This window comes from Patagioenas fasciata, chromosome 16 (genome assembly GCF_037038585.1).
Source record: "Patagioenas fasciata isolate bPatFas1 chromosome 16, bPatFas1.hap1, whole genome shotgun sequence".
Lineage (NCBI taxonomy): Eukaryota > Metazoa > Chordata > Aves > Columbiformes > Columbidae > Patagioenas > Patagioenas fasciata.
Window position 1 is genome coordinate 15,815,771 of NC_092535.1, and position 12,586 is coordinate 15,828,356.

The following is a 12,586-nucleotide window of genomic DNA, read 5'->3' on the forward strand; positions in this document are numbered from 1 at the left end:
AGGACAGGTTCTTCCTAGCAAAACAAAGGAGTGTGGAAGCCAGGCTCTCCAGCACTGAAGCAGCATCTTTGCTGGGACATATCACCATGCTGTGTGTCTCTCCTTCTCCTCCCCTCCTCAGACTGCTCGCTGGGCCGACATCCAGAACAGGAATGCCAAGAATGCCCTGATGCTGATGACTATGAAGATGGCTGTCCACAACCTCTTCCAGTGCGTGAACACGCAGCTGAAAGCCAAAGTGCATGTGCCGGAGGATGACAGCCTCAGACAGCTGGACATGGTAGAGCCAAGCCAGACCCCCTCCCTGCCCAGAAAGAGGAGCAGTAATGACCCTCAGCTGCCCAAAGGGAGGGGAAAGCCCAGAGAAATCAAGGTGCCCAACAGACACTTCCCTTTCCCCCTGGGCTGTCTCTTGGGCATGGGGAATGGGCGGAGGACACCAGGCAAACCTGTCTCGTCCCAGGAGGCAGAGCAGGGGGTGGATGCCTGTTGGGAGCTGGGCAGGCTGGGGCAGGGGGTGCAGATCCACCCATGGCTATAGTCTGGCTTCATTCACCCCTCTGAGTCACCTGTAAAAGCCCATTGTGGTGGTGCAGATCCAGCAGGGCAATTGCCTTCATCCTCCTGCTCACTTTTGTTGGTGAAATTTGCACTTCAAAAGGGCCAATGGGCTCCTCTCTGCCTCCTGTTCCCACCCCTGCTGTGACCTCTACCATCTCTCTTCCCTACCTTAGATTCAGCAGTCTATCCTGGACCTCAAAGGCATCGTTACGGAGGTGAAACGGAAGGGCATGGAGAGCCACCGGCGAGCAGCTAAGCGCGAGCATTAAGGGCAAGAGGAGGACAGAGAGCCCTAGGGATGTTGTGTTATGTCAGTGAAGTTTCAAAACCTTTCTAGCTGTTTTGTCCTGCCCAGTTGTTGAGTCCCTTTCATACTATTAAAATAACCAAAGATTTTGAAGTGTCTCTCCGTTTCCTGGGAGGGTTGGAAGCATCAGAGCATCTTCACCCCAGAGGCCGTGGGGTGCCTTTTCTGGCAGGTGGGATTCTGGTTGCAGGAGACGGTGTCCCAGCAAAGCAGGCAAAATAGGGAGAGCAGGCCGGGACAGGAGTGGAGCTTCAAATAAGGATTAGTACTGGTGTTCACATTGGGACCTTCCAGCCAGACTAAGCTCTGAGATGTTGAAGAGGGACGTCACAGCAGGGGGGGGCGGTGCTTTGGAAGAGCTTCAGAGATTTTCCACCACCCCACCCAGCACATCTACAGATGTGGGTTTTGCTGCACAGCCATGTGCTGCGTACTAAAACTCACCTTCCCCCTCAAGATTTTGGGAAGGTGTGGAGAATGGGTATAGGTGAAGGATGAACCAGCCAGGGCGGTTGCACCGAGCATTTGGCTGTTCATGGCGAGGGCTGACATGACGAATGCAAAACAAGAGGCCTAAAAATGGCTCTGGAGTCCCACTGTGGAGTTCAGGCTGGGCTCAGAGTCTGTTAGGGAGGACATTTGAATGCACCAAAGACCCAATGACATAAGCTTACAGATTTGTGCATCAAAGAGACCATTGATCACATACTTGCTCCCTTCTCTCCAGTGGTTTTTCCTGTCCTGAGCCCAGAGCAGTGGATTCGGCTAATGCATCCTCCAGGAAAGTCTGAGAACAGAAGGCTGCTATCAGTGAACAAATATATCAAGATTTCAGGGCTTCGAGCATTAAAGGAGATTAACCTAGGGAGGCAGTTTCTTGCCTTTCCAAAGATTTCTCAGCCTGGCCCAAAAGAGAAACATTAGGTCAAGAGCCAGAAATGGAAGGGCTGGATGTCTCGCTGCTCTGTACTCTTGGAATACCAGAGAACTCCAAAGGATCTTGTTTCTGTTCCACTTCAACCACCCTGCTGTGACACAGCCTGAGACATCTCTCTGCAAAGGTCAGAGGTCCAGAAATCATCCAGGAGCCAAGCTTCCAACAGACATTTGTAGTGGCAGAGCTGCCCCCCTGCCCCGGGGGGATGGGGTTGTCCCCAGCCTGGCTGAGAGGTGAAGCCAGAGGCAAAAGAAACTGAAGGAGCACCATTAGAAGGTAATAATGAGTGAGCAATCGCTGAACACATGCGTGCAGAGCGCTGGACAGTACATGCAGCCTATCGTGTTATTGTATAGCGCGAGTTACAACCAATCACGTTGTTGTAAGGCGCGTGGACAGGGCAGCTTTGCTATAAAGCCAGCCCGGTCCGACAATAAAGCGAACTCTGTGAACATCCCATTGGTGTGTCAGGTTCCGTGTCTCGCATGGAAAAAGCAACATTTCTGCTTTGCTGTAACGTGGGGGAGCCCCTCGCTGCCCCCCTAATTGGCTTGTGGGAGTCAGCAGCGTGGAAGGGAGTTAAAGCCTTGGAGCAAATGTCCTGCTTGCACTGAGAGCCCGCGGCCACCAGCCAAAATGCCCTGGGTCTGTCCCCGCGGGGCAGCCACCCCCTGGCTCAGCACCGCCTTGTCCTCTTAGTCTCTGCAGCAGGACGAGCAGCTCAAGTGCCTCCAGGCCAGCATCATGCAGCTCCAAGAGGACTACGAGAAGTTCAGCTCGGCCCTTGCAAACCTCCAGCAGGATGGCCAGCAGGAGCAGAAGGACATCAAGGTGGGTGGCTGTAACCTGCAGGCAGAGCCCAGGCTGGGACCCCAAGGGATCTGTCCCCCTGCCACCCTGCTCGCAGCCCTGCACAGCTTCCCGATGCCTTTCCTGGAGGTTTCTGGTGGGCTGGGGAGGGGAGGCAGGGGGTGCTCGGCTGGCCGGGGGCAGCTCCGACCCTGCCGTGGCGTCACGGGCTGCTGTCTGCCTTGGGAGGCTCTGTCCCACGCCCTGGAGAGGCTCAAGAAGCAGAAAGCAGACAAGGAGCAGCTGCTGGTGCTGGGAATCGATGAGGTAGGGGCTCGAGGGGCCCTGGTGCCAGCCAAGGGTGTCCCGGGCAGGGTGACAAACGCCCCTTGTCCCTTGGGTGCCGGCTGGCAGAACCAGCCAGGGGGAGGGAGGATTTCCAGCCCGGCTGCGGGTCCCTTGCCAGGTCCCTCTGTGACCCCGAGTGCCTTTGGCTGGTGGGAGCAACCCCACGGGGGTGATGGGGTGAACAGGGCCACGTAGCCACTTCTCCCTCTCGCGTTGTCCCTCCATCCTGTCCCCACCGCTCTCCCGCCTTTCCCCGCTGCTAGAAAGCAGACAAAGCCGCCCTGGCTGACAAAGTCAGTCGCAGCCAGTTTGAGGCGTGCGAGGAGCGGCTGAACAAGGCGATGGAGGAGGTGACGAGCCGGGTGACGGGCCAGGAGGAGGGCTGGCACCGGTTCCAGAAAGAGCTGCAGAGACAGATGGACTGCAAGGTGAGGGCTCGTCCCCTCCACGCAGAACTGGCACCTTGGGGGCCTGGCAGCCTGAGGCAGCATCCTTGCGAGGGTGCCCCCTCCCGGCTGTCCCCCTGGGGACCGCCATGTCCCATCCTGGGGTAGATGGCTGAGGGTGTCACCCGTCCACAGCTGGACCGCCGGGAGCTGGGGGCGTTCCGGGAGCAGCAGGAGGAGCGGTGGAAGAGCCTCAGCGGGCAGCTCCAGAAGGCGCTGCAGCCAGAGCGTGACGATGCCGCTGGGATTAGGAAGTGAGTGCGATGGGGACAGCGGTGCCTTTGGCAGTGCCCGCCCTGTTCCTGCTGGCTGTCCCAGCTCGTGCTGCTGTGGTACCCTGGAGTGGGAGCCGTGTGGGCAGCGCCCCTGGGGATGCTGAGCAAGTGGCTGTGCCTTGTGCTCCTGCCAGCTGCAGCTTCCCAGTGATGGAGGGGGCACAATGAGGGGGCACGTGTGGGAGGAGCCCTCCCGAATGGATCTTGGGGGGTGGGTGCAGAGGCTTTTTGTGGCAGGGGACAGTGTGCAGGTGGGGCTGTGCCCCCCAGGAGCTCCCCAGCCCTTTTTTCCCCTCTCCAGGCAGCTGCTGCCTGGTTTCCTGCGACCGGCCCCTCCACATGCTGGCGCCTGTATTAGCAATCAGGACACATAACCACGGGCGTAGTTATATGCGGTGCTTTATTTCAGCGCTGGGAAACCAGGGGTTCGCACCCAAAACTGGCTTCCATCGTCAGTTTAGGTTACACAGTATTTATGCAGTCCATTCACATACATATTCATATATTCATTAGGATCATTAGAATATGTAACAGTTGCTCAACATTTATTGCAACATCGATTGCAACACCTTGGAACTACTTTGATCATGCGCAGTGTCCTCTGGTGGTCTTTCAGGGGGTCTTCAGGATGAAGTAAGTAGTCTTCATCGCCTCTGTCCTTTTCACCTTTTGATGCGGCACATGCGCACTACTCTATAATTGCACAACTGCTGACTAGCTTAATTTCCAGAGGTACTGTATATATTTCTCCTCATTCTAAGCATATTTGGGCTAAGATAAACGTTAGGTTGATAAGATAAAGGTATGCTCAATTCCCTTATTAGGTAAAACACGGTATGCAAAGGTTGAATCAGTCTGGTACCCATCCCAGAAAAGAACATCTTGTAAAATTGATCCTGTTAGTCTCCTATTAAGATTGACTGTATTGATTGTATTAGTATAATCCCCTATAAAATTGATTCTATCTCTAACATGTCCCCCCTTTGAGAATGCTTTTCTATTCTTAGACAATGCATTCTCACCTTAATCAACTATTTCGATTATTCTTCATAAGCTGGAGGGTTTTCGAATACAGGATTATCATAATTCCTGCTCAAGACACTAAAAATGCGATCACTTGTTTGACTAAGTACACGCCTAATACCTACATACAATAAGCAGAGAAGCACAATCACAATTTCAAGTACCGCTACACTTTCTAGTAGTGAATGTACCCATCCTCCCAAATTTAAGCCAAATGTATTCAACAGAGCGCCTATCCAGCTCTGTTCTGCATCCTGCTTTTCTTTTTGCAGCTCCATCTCTGTTTGGGTCAGTTGGGAAATGTCCTTCTCAACTTCCGAAGTTACGTTTGGAATATGGATGCAGCAATGATCAATTCTGTCTTTCAAATATCCACAGACACCATTTTCTTTCAGTAACATTATGTCGAGTGCCATTCTATTCTGCAAGGTCATTTTAGTCGTAGCCTGTAATTGTATATTAAGTTCCCGAAAACCCTTTTTAGTTATTCTAGCCAATCGATCCATTTGCCCAATCAATTTATCAATCATTTCTCTATTTCTGTAGGCCGCAATTGGTGCAAAGAAAGATTCTAGTGCCCAGCCAAATTTAACACTGCTTGATGGTTCGTGCCACACATCTTCATCTACCTCTCGTTTGTGCCTAACCTGTAGAAGTTCTTGCCTATTTTTCAAGGGTGACTTTTTCCAAATAGGACATACGGTCGGCAGTCCCAGAGTAATTTCCCTTACTGGTCCTCCTATTGGTAGGTGAGTTGTCCAGGTCCCATCACTTAAGGCCCAAACCAGATGTCCCACACTACCTATAACGCCTCTACAATCAATTCTATCTCCATCAATGCCTATTTTGGTTGCTTCCTTTGGATCCAATTGTTTCTGACAAATGCAACCTGCAATTGTTGCAACTTTAATGATGGACAGAGGTATTTCTTTTACATCTGTCTGGCAGGTTATTACTTGTGAACAATTCCACCATGGTACTGTTGTTCCTCCTGTTACATTGGACCACCGTACACACCATGGAAATGCTTCACTATATTGGTATTGTTGTACAATACTCAGTGTCCACATGTTATTCCATGATTCAGTTATATTTTTGCTATTTTGATCTTTGCATTCCCAGTAAGTCCGTTCAACCTTTTCATTTACCGTCTCTTTGGTCCAGCTTTCATAGGTGCACTTGGTTTTCCACCCAGCACCTGAACCAAGTTTTCCTCTGAGTCTCATACAATCTTCTATTGTCATTACTTCTGTCTGGGGTCCGCTTTTTACCCATCGCTCAGTTGGGACTTCTTCTATTCTAGTGTGAGATTCACATGCTATTTTACTAGTTTTATTTACTTCTGGTAAGGTGGTAGATATTATTCCCCACTGTATTGGATCTTCAGCCGATTTTGGAATTGGAAGGCAAGCAGTGATGCTACTGGTATTCTGGGTCAATGCAAAATCTCGAATTAGCCCTATCATCAGATTCTCTGCCTGATTCTGTACGCTTTGTACTACCTGTGGCACCTGGGTACTTTCATTATTGTTTACTGCTCTTCGTGGCCTAATTTGCAATCCCATTTGAATTGTCCCATTTTCCCACGGTTTATCAGAGGCCTTGTGGAATAGAGTGGCACTTCCCCCTCCAATTTTCAAAAGTACAAACGCTCTAACCAAAATCACAATTCGGTAATGAAAACCAGACATTATTGCGATGTAATCTTGAGCGTGGTAGGACCCACTATCTGCGATTTCCACAGTCTTGGAACTCTTTTCACTCGGGTATAATGTATCCAGGAGTCTACTCCAGCAACTTTGACTGCGGTGAATGTAGTCAGGAGTACTTGATAGGGTCCGTCCCAGCGCTCTTTTAAGGGTTCTTCATTCCAGGTTCTTATATACACCGTGTCTCCAGGCTCTATATCATGTACCGGATTCTCGAGCGCTAGTGGGCGATTCCACACTAGTGCGGATCTGAGTCGATTCAATGTCCTGCCAAGAGACAACACATAATTGTGCAAGTCCTGATTACCTTTCACGTGTACCTCTGGGTTTTGGTCTGGTGCTTCATATGGTTTGCCATACAAAATCTCGTATGAACTTACTGACATCCCACTCCTAGGTTTAATCCTAATGCGCAGCAATGCTATTGGCAAGGCCTGAGGCCATTGAATTTTTGCTTCCTGACAGATCTTGCTAAGTTGCCTTTTTAGAGTTTGATTCATTTTCTCCACTTGCCCACTAGACTGGGGTCTCCATGGGGTATGTAACTCCCATTTAATTCCCAAACATCTGCTGATTTCTTTTACTAATTGTGCCACAAAGTGTGGTCCCCTATCGGAAGATATCCCCAGTGGTACCCCAAATCTAGGGATTATTTCCTTTAATAACCATTTTACAGTTTCTTTTGCTTGGTTGGTGCGACAAGGGAAAGCTTCTGGCCATCCTGAAAAGGTATCTACCCCAACTAGTATATACCTGAATCCTCGGGTTCTGGGGAGCTCTACATAATCTATTTACCAATAATCCCCAGGTTGTACACCTGTCTTAATTTTCCCCATTTCTATTTTTCTTCTTACTAAAGGATTATTTTTCAAGCAAATTTCACACTTAGCTGTAATAGACTTTGCCATTGTTAACATCTGGACCGAGATAATTTGTTTTCTTAGGTAAGCTACCAATGCTTCTGCACCCGAAAGGACGTTTCCTTGCTTTATATTTTCTGCCATATTCATCTGGAGACGAGGAGGAAAGCCATCAGACCTGATGGATTACGCCAAAGCAAAAACCCCGGCTATTTGAGAAACTTAGACTAACCCTAAAAGGAAAAGATCTCTCCATCAGGATGGTTTTTAAACTCTACTTCCACAATCTGCTGGCAGTACAAAAGAATAAGAGGCAGATCTACTTAGACTGAGTCACGGTGCTTTGCTCCTAAGACCATGCATACCATGGGAATATTTCAGCATTTCTGCTCTGGTTTTCAGTGTATTACACCAAAACACCCACCTGATGACATCATTGCAACAGCAACAGCAGCAATTTGCAGAATTCAGCTTCTTTGGGGAACTGAGAAATTGCTGAGCTGACACCAAGTCCTGCTGTGTCTCTGTCAGGCGCAGAGTGCCCGCATCCTCACCACGGTAGCGGGCATTGTGACAAAGGTTCTATGTCAGCTGGGTGTGGCAGCCGAGCGCCCCCGAGGAGAGGGGGAGCCTGTCAGCCCCGGGCCTGTCACTGCCTGCTGTCCCCCCTGTCAGCAGCAAGGCCTCTGAAAAGTTGCCAAAACATCCCCAGACTTGGGTCCAGCGTGGCCAAAGTCTCCAAGAGACAAGTCAGAAAGAAGAATATGGAACAAAGGGAGCAAGCCAAAGGGAGGGAAGAGGAAAACTAGTGCCGGGCTGCAGGACTGAAATGGAGGAATTGAAAGACAAAAGCCAGGAAGCAGGAGAGTTTGAGAAAAGGAGAGAGGAAAGAAGAGACATGCAGCCAGACGAGGGGTTAGTGAGAAAGGCTGGCACAGAGAACAGGATGAGAAGGAGATAAGGCAAGGCAGGGCTAAGCCAAAGGACGTTTCCTTGCTTTATATTTTCTACCACATTCATCTGGAGACGAGGAGGAAAGCCATCAGACCTGATGGATTAGGCCCAATCAAAAACCCCGGCTACTTGAGACACTTAGACTAAGCCTAAAATGCAAAGATCTCTCCATCAGGATGGTTTTTATACTCTACTTCCACAATCTGCTGGCAGTACAAAAGAATAAGCGGCAGATCTACTTAGGCTGAGTCACGGTGCTATGCTCCTAAGACCATGCATACCATGGGAATATTTCAGCATTTCTGCTCTGGTTTTCAGTGTATTACACCAAAACACCCACCTGATGACATCATTGCAACAGCAACAGCAGCAATTTGCAGAATTCAGCTTCTTTGGGGAACTGAGAAATTGCTGAGCTGACACCAAGTCCTGCTGTGTCTCTGTCAGGCGCAGAGTGCCCGCATCCTCACCACGGTAGCGGGCATTGTGACAAAGGTTCTATGTCAGCTGGGTGTGGCAGCCGAGCGCCCTCGAGGAGAGGGGAGCCTGTCAGCCCCGGCTGTCACTGCCTGCTGTCCCCCCTGTCAGCAGCAAGGCCTCTGAAAAGTTTCCAAAACATCCCCAGACTTGGGTCCAGCATGGCCAAAAGTCTCCAAGAGACAAGTCGGAAAGAAGGATATGGAACAAAGGGAGAAAGCGAAGGGAGCAAGCCAAAGGGAGGGAAGAGGAAAAGCTAGTGCCGGGCTGCAGGACTGAAATGGAGGAATGGAAAGACAAAAGCCAGGAAGCAGGAGAGTTTGAGAAAAGGAGAGAGGAAAGAAGAGACATGCAGCCAGACGAGGGGTTAGTGAGAGAGGCTGGGACAGAGAACAGGATGAGAAGGAAATAAGGCAAGGCAAGGCAAGGCTAGGCCAAAGGACGTTTCCTTGATTTATATTTTCTACCACATTCATCTTGAGATGAGGAGGAAAGCCATAAGACCTTATGGATTAGGCCCAAACAAAAACCCCGGCTACTTGAGACACTTAGAATAAGCCTAAACCACAAAGATCTCTCCATAAAGATGGTTTTTAAACTGTACTTCCACAATCTGCTGGCAGTACAAGAGAACAAGCGGCAGATGTATTTAGGCTGAGTCATGGTGGTTTGGTGAAGAGACCATGCATATCATGGGAATATTTCAGCATTTCTGCTCTGGTTTTCAGTGTATTACACCAAAACACCCACCTGATGACATCATTGCAACAGCAACAGCAGCAATTTGCAGAATTCAGCTTCTTTGGGGAACTGAGAAATTGCTGAGCTGACACCAAGTCCTGCTGTGTCTCTGTCACGCGCAGAGTGCCCGCATCCTCACCAAGGTAGCGGGCATTGTGACAAAGGGTCTGACAAAGGTGTGGCAGCCGAGTGCCCCTGAGGGGAGGGGGAGCCTGTCAGCCCCGGGCCTGTCACTGCCTGCTGTCCCCCCTGTCAGCAGCGAGGCCTCTGAAAAGTTTCCAAAACATCCCCAGACTTGGGTCCAGCGTGGCCAAAAGTCTCCAAGAGACAAGTCGGAAAGAAGGATATGGAACAAAGGGAGAAAGCGAAGGGAGCAAGCCAAAGGGAGGGAAGAGAAAAAGCTAGTGCCGGGCTGCAGGACTGAAATGGAGGAATGGAAAGACAAAAGCCAGGAAGCAGGAGAGTTTGAGAAAAGGAGAGAGGAAAGAAGAGACATGCAGCCAGACGAGGGCTTAGTGAGAGAGGCTGGGACAGAGAACAGGATGAGAAGGAAATAAGAAAGGCAAGGCCAGGCCAAAGGACGTTTCCTTGCTTTATATTTTCTACCACATTCATCTGGAGACGAGGAGGAAAGCCATCAGACCTGATGGATTAGGCCCAATCAAAAACCCCGGCTACTTGAGACACTTAGACTAAGCCTAAAATGCAAAGATCTCTCCATCAGGATGGTTTTTATACTCTACTTCCACAATCTGCTGGCAGTACAAAAGAATAAGCGGCAGATCTACTTAGGAGCAAAGCACCGTGACACAGCCTAAGACCATGCATACCATGGGAATATTTCAGCATTTCTGCTCTGGTTTTCAGTGTATTGCACCAAAACACCCACCTGATGACATCATTGCAACAGCAACAGCAGCAATTTGCAGAATTCAACTTCTTTGGGGAACTGAGAAATTGCTGAGCTGACACCAAGTCCTGCTGTGTCTCTGTAACGCGCAGAGTACCCGCATCCTCACCACGGTAGCGGGCATTGTGACAAAGGTTCTATGTCAGCTGGGTGTGGCAGCCGAGCACCCCCGAGGGAGGGGGAGCCTGTCAGCCCCGGGGCTGTCACTGCCTGCTGTCCCCCCTGTCAGCAGCAAGGCCTCTGAAAAGTTTCCAAAACATCCCCAGACTTGGGTCCAGCGTGGCCAAAAGTCTCCAAGAGACAAGTCGGAAAGAAGGATATGGAACAAAGGGAGAAAGCGAAGGGAGCAAGCCAAAGGGAGGGAAGAGGAAAAGCTAGTGCCGGGCTGCAGGACTGAAATGGAGGAATGGAAAGACAAAAGCCAGGAAGCAGGAGAGTTTGAGAAAAGGAGAGAGGAAAGAAGAGACATGCAGCCAGACGAGGGCTTAGTGAGAGAGGCTGGCACAGAAAACAGGATGAGAAGGAAACAAGGCAAGGCAAGGCTAGGCCAAAGGACGTTTCCTTGCTTTATATTTTCTACCACATTCATCTGGAGACGAGGAGGAAAGCCATCACACCTGATGGATTAGGCCCAGGCAAAAACCCCGGCTACTTGAGACACTTAGACTAAGCCTAAAATGCAAAGATCTCTCCATCAGGATGGTTTTTATACTCTACTTCCACAATCTGCTGGCAGTACAAAAGAATAAGCGGCAGATCTACTTAGGAGCAAAGCACCGTGACACAGCCTAAGACCATGCATACCATGGGAATATTTCAGCATTTCTGCTCTGGTTTTCAGTGTATTACACCAAAACACCCACCTGATGACATCATTTCAAGAGCAAAAGCAGCAATTTGCAGAATTCAGCTTCTTTGGGGAACTGAGCAATTGCTGAGCTGACAGCAAGTCTTGCTCGGTCCCTGTCACCTGCAGATTGCCCGCATCCTCACCACGGTAGCGGGCATTGTGACAAAGGTTCTATGTCAGCTGGGCGTGGCAGCCGAGCGCCCGCTAGGGGAGGGGGAGCCTGTCAGTCCCGGGCCTGTCACTGCCTGCTGTCCCCCCTGTCAGCAGCGAGGCCTCTGAAAAGTTTCCAAAACATGCCCAGACTTGGGTGCAAAGTGGCCAAAAGTCTCCAAGAGACAAGTCGGGAAGAAGGATATGGAACAGAGGGAGAAAGCCAAGGGAGCAGGACAAAGGGAGGGAAGAGGAAAAAGTAGTGCCGGGCTGCAGGACTGAAATGGAGGAATTGAAAGATGAAAGCCAGGAAGCAGGAGAGTTTGAGAAAAGGAGAGAGGAAAGAAGAGACATGCAGCCAGACGAGGGCTTAGTGAGAGAGGCTGGGACAGAGAACAGGATGAGAAGGAAATAAGGCAAGGCAAGGCAAGGCTAGGCCAAAGGACGTTTCTTTGATTTATATTTTCTACCACATTCATCTGGAGATGAGGAGGAAAGCCTTCAGACTTTATGGATTAGGCCCAAACAAAAGCCCCGGCTACTTGAGACACTTAGACTAAGCCTAAACCACAAAGATCTTACCATAAAGATGGTTTTTATACTGTACTTTCACAATCAGCTAGTAGTGAAAAACAGAAGCGGCAGATGTACTTAGGCCTTGGGCCTGTCACTGCCTGTTGTCCTCCCTGTCACCAGCGAGGCCTCTGAAAAGTTTCCAAAACATCCCCAGACTTTGGTCCAAAGTGGCCAAAAGCCTCCAAGAGACAAGTCGGGAAGAAGGATATGGAACAGAGGGAGAAAGCCAAGGGAGCAGGGCAAAGGGAGGCAAGAGGAAAAAGCAGTGCCGGACTACAGGACTGAAATGGAGGAATTGAAAGAGGAAAGCCAGGAAGCAGGAGAGTTTGAGAAAAGGAAAGAAGAGACATGCAGCCAGACGAGGGGTTAGTGAGAGAGGATGGGACAGAGAACAGGATGAGAAGGAAATAAGGCAAGGCAAGGCAAGGCTAGGCCAAAGGACGTTTCCTTGATTTATATTTTCTACCACATTCATCTGGAGATGAGGAGGAAAGCCATCAGACCTTATGGATTAGGCCCAAAGAAAAACCCCAGCTACTTGAGACACTTAGATTAAGCCTAAACCACAAAGATCTCTCCATAAAGATGGTTTTTAACTGTACTTCCACAATCTTCTGGCAGTACAGAAGAACAAGCGGCAGATGTACTTAGGCTGAGTCATGGTGGTTTGGTG

The 12,586-nt window shown here is 49.9% G+C and overlaps 1 long non-coding RNA gene across 1 annotated transcript; it reads left to right on the forward strand.

The window, feature by feature from the left end:
• The first annotated feature begins 2,868 nt into the window (after positions 1 to 2,868).
• On the forward strand, positions 2,869 to 3,637 carry LOC139829239 (uncharacterized). Its single transcript, XR_011741648.1, has 3 exons — positions 2,869 to 2,921; positions 3,206 to 3,370; positions 3,524 to 3,637. It is a non-coding gene; the product is annotated as an uncharacterized lncRNA (long non-coding RNA).
• The last annotated feature ends 8,949 nt before the right edge of the window (positions 3,638 to 12,586 follow it).